General features: G+C 35.3%; 2 non-coding genes across 2 annotated transcripts; one reads left to right on the top strand and one right to left on the bottom strand.

Annotated features, from left to right (window-relative positions):
* Window positions 1-4,043: 4,043 nt before the first annotated feature.
* Window positions 4,044-4,116, bottom strand: Trnaa-agc (transfer RNA alanine (anticodon AGC)). Its single transcript has one exon. It is a non-coding gene; the product is annotated as a tRNA-Ala (tRNA).
* Window positions 4,117-4,696: 580 nt separating this feature from the next.
* On the top strand, window positions 4,697-4,768 carry Trnap-ugg (transfer RNA proline (anticodon UGG)). Its single transcript has one exon. It is a non-coding gene; the product is annotated as a tRNA-Pro (tRNA).
* Window positions 4,769-7,838: the final 3,070 nt, after the last annotated feature.

Genomic DNA, 7,838 nt, shown 5'->3' with positions numbered 1-7,838 from the left:
CGGAAAAAGTATGGCCCAATGATGCCGCTTGCCCATAAACAGCATCAAACCGTAATTTTTTCGGGAAGCAATGGTGACTCATGGAGCACGTGTGGGTGACCAATAACTCATAGTAGGCTTATTGACTTAGCCATTCAGACAGAATTGAACATTATCGCTAAAGATGATTTTTCGAAGAATATCCGGAACATTTTCAAGTTATTGCTCAGCCCAATTCACGAACATACGTTGATTCTGGTGATCAAGCGGCTTCGGTTCTTGCGTCAATTTGTTCTTGTAAGGATGTAGGCCCAGATTTTTTCGCAAAATTCGTCACAGCGGCGTCACAGAGCTCAACGCTTGAGAAAGACGTGTGAGAGACAGATTTGGATCTTCCTCAATTTATGCGGTATCGGCAGCAATATTCTCGACAATACGGCACTTCTTTGTCTCACTGGAACGGGAACATTTCGTACTGTGCCTGTGGATTCAAAATTTTTCACTAGATTATCAATTGTTGATCAGCCAGGATGATTATGACGACCATAAATTGGACATAGCGCTCTTAAAGTTGAGGCCACTGAATCCGAATTTCGGTTGAAATTGCAAACATTATCGAAGATGAATGTCAAAAGAACGGGAAAACTCATTTATATACCTTTAGCATTACAGATAATAATATGGAATAAAGGCCAGATTGTGACTAGACCTGAATTTCTACCAAATATCAAGTTATGCTTACTATACGAGTATTAAACCTAATTTTTAGCTTATTTAAAATAGTTTTTAGTTCATCCGATTCGATGGCTTTCAAGACTAATATTGACTGTTATAAATCACAGAAACTAACCTTTGAGAAATAATAGCAGTATTATCGCCTCCCTGAATAAGTAAAGAACATTCTATATTGCCGTTTGAGAGTCTGAGGGCCGCCTAGTAAGAAGATTCCTAATGATGAAGATTGTTTCTGTTATTTTTAATTATTTATTCTAAAAAAATATTGTATTTGCTTTACAGCATATCTTTTCACCTTTCATAATCCATTACATTTTCCATACCGCCGACATCATATATTTTTTGGAGTAAAAAAATTTTCCGCGTATGCTATTTTTCAATTAAAATCAAATTGTTTTCTTGTCTGGCTTGGATGAGCGTTGTTTTTCTTTCACTGCGACTTTTGTTTATTTAGGATGCTCGCAGCAATACTTTTGCAATGTTTATATGTATGTGAATGTGTCGAAAAGTGCTAAATATGTATGACATGTTTATATTCAGTGTAATAAATTTGCACATATATAGATATGTATGTCAGTATTTACACACATATCACAGCAAGAACACATTAGTTGCGAGTCTAAATATTTCAATTTCCATTTTCATTTCATTTGGTTTTTTTTTTGCAAATAAATGTTAAATTGAATTTAAAATAAAGCACACAAAAATAATAGACAAAATCAACAAGCAATGCCGAAGAGCTGCGCAATATAAATAATATGTAAGTATATGTATGTTTGTATGTATGTGGTTGCTGCTGTGGAATGTGGTGTACAACAACCCACACATACTAGTGTCAGTCCTTATAACAAAATAGTTTTTTTTCTGCAGTGAGGGGTATGTGTTTGCATCAACTTCCTTCTCGCCTGTCACCACTCTTGGCTGTTAGTGGTTGTAGTGTTGGGTTGTGGCTGGTTGGATATTTAACACCACATAAATCTTTCACGGATTCGCAATGTGATTTATGTCGATGTAAAGTTTTTGCGCAAAAATATGCAAAAATACTAAGACTATAAATATATATATAGACAAAGAAACATACTCGCCTGTTGAGATGATGAAGAATTAATGGCAAGTTAAAATCCATATCACGGAAAACTAGCGGGTGAGATATCGCCAAAGACTGTCGAACACAACTACTTTTATTACTTACTCCAACATTTTTTTCTTCCTCCAGTTTTTCTTCTTCATCACACAACGCATCACTTTTGCGTAATTTTTCGAAATTCACTATAAGATGCCTCAACGCAATGCACTAATTATTGTAATTTATGCCATTTAAGTTAATTGCTATTTTTCGACAGTGAATATGCGTAACAAAAACAACAACAAAACAATCAGCTAAATAACCGCGAGTGAGTTAAAGTGAACGGTAATTAAATGGAATCTCCCAAAACTGCCTTAGTCGTTGCTGTGCCCTCAAACCAGCTGACAGCATTGTCGGCCAATATGCTGTTACGTTGAGCCATCGTCTATTTGCTGCAAAAGTTATGATTTTTATTTATGATTCCTATTTAGAAAGTAACATTCTTTTGCTGCTTCGCATCTTCATCACCGCCGAAAGGGTTAAACACATTTAATGGCGAGAAAAAGTTTGCAGCAAAAATGTAACGAGCGCGCCAAGAAAGTTTTCAAATTAAATTAAAAATTGTTGATGACTCAGGCATTTTGGTTGATTTGACGCAGAAAAGGGATTCAAAAGATGTCGCTGCTATTAAATGTCAATAAATCAGCGATTTTATTAAATGATGAGGGTATACATATTTAAGAGTTGTCAGTGGGATTTTTCAAATTAGGAAAATTAAATTTTTTTTTAGTCGAAAGGAAAGTGAAATAATTTAACGCGAACTGTATTCGATTCGCTAAGACTTGGATAGTGGCGAATAGAACAAACAACTGGTATAAATCATACATACTGGCTTAATCAAATAGAGATGGTATACAAGCGCTAATACACTTTAATATTATTGTACGACATGAGAGAGCAGAGAAGGACTGGATAGAATACGGATAGTAATTGAAAATTCCCATTTAGGGAGATCTAAATCATACCAAATAGATTTAAAAATAAGCCCATACATGTGGAAGGGTTGGCACGCTCATAACCCCTGGTAATTTTAATTTTTTCTTATTAGTTGTAGAAGGAGTCTACGTAAGCACCAAATAATGTCTATATATTTATATTCACATTTTTTTTACTCTCGCAACAAAGTTGTAGGAGAAATAACAGAAGGAAGCTGCACTCAGATTAAAAAAAGGAAAATGAGCGTGGCTTCGCCCACTTAAGGGTCAAAATCCATATTTCAAAATCTACTCGGCCGATTTCTATGAAATGTGGTCTATAATTCTTTCTTGACACCCTGATAACACGGAGAGAAAATGGGCGAAATCGGTTTACAACCACGTCCACTTTTCTTAGAACTCAATTTGAATTACATCCGATTCCTTCACTATATAATGTATACATAAGGAAGCAATGAAGATAGCGAAATAAAAGTTTAGACAAATACTGTATATGATCCGTGGCATCACTTGTGGAAAAATTGTCGAAATCGGACTATAACTTTTCAATGCCCCGGATATCGTACACCAAGAAATCAGTGCCTAAGCGTAATTTTTCGCCGAAAATAAAAATCTCAAATATTTTACTGTAATTCAGAGGCAATTTTTTCTTCTAATAGTGTATCTAAGTACTAAAAATTATTAAAATCCGGTCGTAACTTCCTCTAGCTCCCATATACCTAATTATAGGGTTTTTAAAAATACGGTAAGCTTTATTCCGCATATATCGGTAAATTTGTGAGATATCTTAGCAAAATTAAGTGAGTGTATAGTGGATATAGTGTACTTTGGTGGTGAAAATTAGTGCAATCGTTTCAGGAATCACCTAACCCCTCATGATATATAATGATTTAATGGACTTTATGCCAAATATGTGGAACAAATTATATTTTATCTGAATAAAATTACATAAATAAATTGCGAGAGTATAAAATCAGGAATCACCTAAGCCCTCTTGATATATAATGATTTAATGGACTTTATGCCAAATATGTGGAACAAATTATATTTTATCTGAATAAAATTACATAAATAAATTGCGAGAGTATAAAATGTTCGGTTGCACCCGAAGTTATCCATTCCTTACTTGTTTTTATTACATTGGCTTAAAGCATAAGAAATTCTTACCAGAAATGGTACGATCAATAAAAAATAAGTGTTAAATATATTGAAGGCTGCATCCACCCAACTGGAGTATAATTGTTATAAAAAATAAAATAATAATCAATTGGAGATGCGGGGCATCGATCCCCGTACCTCTCACATGCTAAGCGAGCGCTCTACCATCTGAGCTACATCCCCTCTTAACACCTCCTAACACCACACAAGCAACTACGTCACATCGGTGCTGAGATAACAACAACAAGTGAACCTAAAAATCATAACATATCGAAAGAATGCAGTAAACTCAGGTAGCCAACGTGCCAATAAACCATTCTTCTCATACAAATATTCATTAAACCAGAGCCACGAGAAAACAGTGTAACGCTTGATATTTTGGGCGCAAACAAGTTTGATTTTGGTAATTGATTGGTTAAAGTTTGAAGGTGTATTTCAATGGGTGTGTATGTAAGATATCCAAATGATACATACATACATACATATAGGAGGCATGCGAATGAAATAGTATACTTGCTACGTACAACTATATGCATTCAGTACTTTCAGCAGCTACAGCTCTTCTATAGTAATAATTCACTCACATACGAGTATTACTTAAAACTTTCTACACTACTTTCTGCTGATTGTCACAAATATTTATTTATTATTAAAATAACTTTCTATAATAGTATATAAATGAGTATCTGAAAATATTAAAAATAAAAATATTAATCTCACAGTCTTCAGCTTTTATTTATTCCATATAGCTTGAATTTTATGCGGCTCAATGGTCTAGGGGTATGATTCTCGCTTTGGGTGCGAGAGGTCCCGGGTTCAAATCCCGGTTGAGCCCAATTTACTTTTTTAAAAAAAAATTTGACATGACAAAAAAAATTACTAAGCATAAAAATTCAATTTAAGTTAACATCAAGCAATAAACGCGCAAATATCTTCAAGTGTAAGTAAATTTAAAATTCACATATTTATTATGCCTGGCGTACGAGTAACCGCATGAGTGCGCACACAAAATAAACAGAAAAACGGCAATAAAAATGATTTGGCTTTGTGGCGCCATAGTGTGGGCTGCAGCTTCCTAAAATATAAATATTTATATATATACAAACAACATGCATAATAATATCTAATACTGATTTTCGCAAGACGCCGCTGTAGTCACATAAAATAAATAAAGCGCCGCAAATACGACTAGACACATGAGTTAGCAACAACAACAAAACACTAACAAATATATACCGACATTAATATGACGACGCTTTGACACAACAAATATTCATGTTTGCCTGCATATTATCATATAAATACACAAAGAAACAATAAACAGCTGACAATGTTATTTTATTGCCACCCACACTACACGCATCGAATTGAATTTAAGGAAGGAGAAGTGAAATTTTGCATATAAAAATTCAATTCAGGATTCTGTCGTTGCCATTGACAATTTTTATGAGTATTTTACTCCTTTTCCTATTGGCAGCTTAGCAGTTAAGTGTTCTATCTTAAGCGGCGTGTGAGTGTCTATATGTGGCTTCTGCTTCCAGTTTACGTTTTTCCTCGCTCAGCCGCAATTGATTTGCATATTGTTCGACTCCCCGATGCTTAACATATACGCTTGATATGTACAATATGAGAGTCTTGGGAATATCACATAAAACTAGCATTGAATTGACTTGTAAGTCATGTGAAAACCAAATCATAATAATAACAACAACAAAAATAGGAAAGTGTGCTAAGAAAATTCTCAATCGAATGACGTGAGAATTTCTTCTTTCTAGCTACATATGTATATATAGGGGGTTTCGATCAGATCGCTACAAAAGTTTATAAACCAAAAACGGTTTGGGATATCAATGAAATTCTTTATTCCTGTGAAAGTACATTCGATGCTATTTTGAAACTTGATTTATTTTGCATGGTCACCACGGGCACTCTTGCAGAAGTACAGACGGTGAGTCCAATTTTCGACGATTTTCAAGTATGGTATATGTTTGATACTGCTACAATTTCATGTTCGATATTCGTACGAAGCTCATCAATCGTCGCTGGTTTGTTGGCATAGACCATAGACTTGACATAACCCCACCGGAAATAGTCTAACGGCGTCAAATCCCACGACCGACGCGGCTGGACCAGTTCGCCGTCTTGTTGGAACCACATATTTTCCAAGACCATATCAACCAATTCGGACCAAAAAAATTCGATCATCATTGAGCGATAGAGATTCCCAACCACAATAACAAAGACGCCGCCGGCCCATAAACTGCACCAATCCGTAATTTTTTCAGGATGCAATAGTGACTCATGAATTCCGTCTGGATTGCTCCTTGTCCAATAACGCAGATTTTGCTTATTTACAAAGCCATTCAGCTAGAAATGAGCCTCATCGATGAATATGATTATTCGATGAAAATCCGGATCATTTTCAAGTTGTTTGCTCAGCCCAATTTACGAACATACGACGATTCTGGTGGTCAAACGGTTTCAGTTCTTCTGTCAATTTGTTCTTGTAAGGTTGTAGGCCAAGATCTTTTCGCAAAATTCGCCACAACGACGTCACAGAGATGCCCAACGCTTGAGAACAACATGTGAGAGACTGATTTGAGTCTTCCTCAATTGATGCGGTAGCTATCCTCGATACTACGGGCACTTCTTTGTCTCACTGGCATGGGAACATTTTATACTGTGCCTGTGGATTAAAATTTTTCCATTAGACGCTCAATTGTTAATCCGAAAGGACGATTATGACGGCCATAAATTCGACGTAGCGTTCTTAAAGTTGAGGCCACTGACTCCGAATTTCGGTAAATTTTAATAATTTCGACTCGTTGTTGGATCGTACATATATCTTTCCATAATGAAATGGCAAGCCTTACTGAAGAGAAATGTCAAAAAAGCTAAAAAAAAATATGGCGTCGATTGCTGTCCCTTTCGGTCTACTTTTGTAGCGTCCCTATTGAAACACCCTGCTATACACAACCCAGTAGAAATTGCAAAGGAAACTCAGATTGCTGTTCCAGTACCAGGAATTGTGCCATCTTTGTCCATAACACAGTTGTGTGTTTTAATAAGCGACGATTATTTTTTATGATCTCATATTTGCATTTATATAAAAATAAAAAGCTTGGAAAAGGCAAAAGTGGCAATTTCGTAGTAAAATTTGAATGTATTACAAATAGATTTGTAGCACGTTTCGCCTCATTTGTATACAAGAGAAATTGCTGATTACGATGGTACTCTTTTATGATCACACATAATACGGTTGATTTATTCACATATAGATTTTGAGTATAATCAAAAAACCGTGTAAGATTTTTAAGTAAGAAAATTTAGAAAGCCATAAGAGAGCTTCAAGTAGTATAAGAGACATCAACATATTTAGGAATTTGTACTGACAAAATACAATAATGTCTAGTAGTTCTCAGAGAGAGTTTTCTATCATATTCAAGTTTTCTCTGTGTTGAAGATCTCATAAATTTATTGAGATATCGTTTCCATGATTATTATGAAGCAGTTTTCATTGGTCGATATTTTGTGAATATATCACATTCAAAGTCATCACCTTCATCTTCCTTTTCGCACATTGAATATTAATCAATATTTGCCAATCAATTGCCACAAACACAAATTGTCCATTTTCCTGTCCGGAAAGAAATTTTAAAATTCAAATATAAAATAAAATTCCAATTGAAATCCGCAACACAATGCGCGCTACAACGCAAGCCACTCCGTCTGTCAATCGCAGTGAACCCAAAGAACTCAGCCAACCAAAGACCCACAGAACCGGCAATGTGAAAGTGAGAGTGTAGCGAGGAGGAGCGTGGAGAAAGCCACCTAAAAAGCCAGAAACATAGCATTGACAATACAAATGCGCCGACTAAGTGTGAATATACAGATAAAGAAATGAA

Source organism: Zeugodacus cucurbitae, chromosome 2, assembly GCF_028554725.1.
Source record: "Zeugodacus cucurbitae isolate PBARC_wt_2022May chromosome 2, idZeuCucr1.2, whole genome shotgun sequence".
In the NCBI taxonomy this organism is placed as follows: Eukaryota; Metazoa; Arthropoda; class Insecta; order Diptera; family Tephritidae; genus Zeugodacus; species Zeugodacus cucurbitae.
The sequence above is the reverse complement of the archived record's forward strand: the minus strand, read 5'-3'. Positions and strand labels throughout refer to the sequence as shown.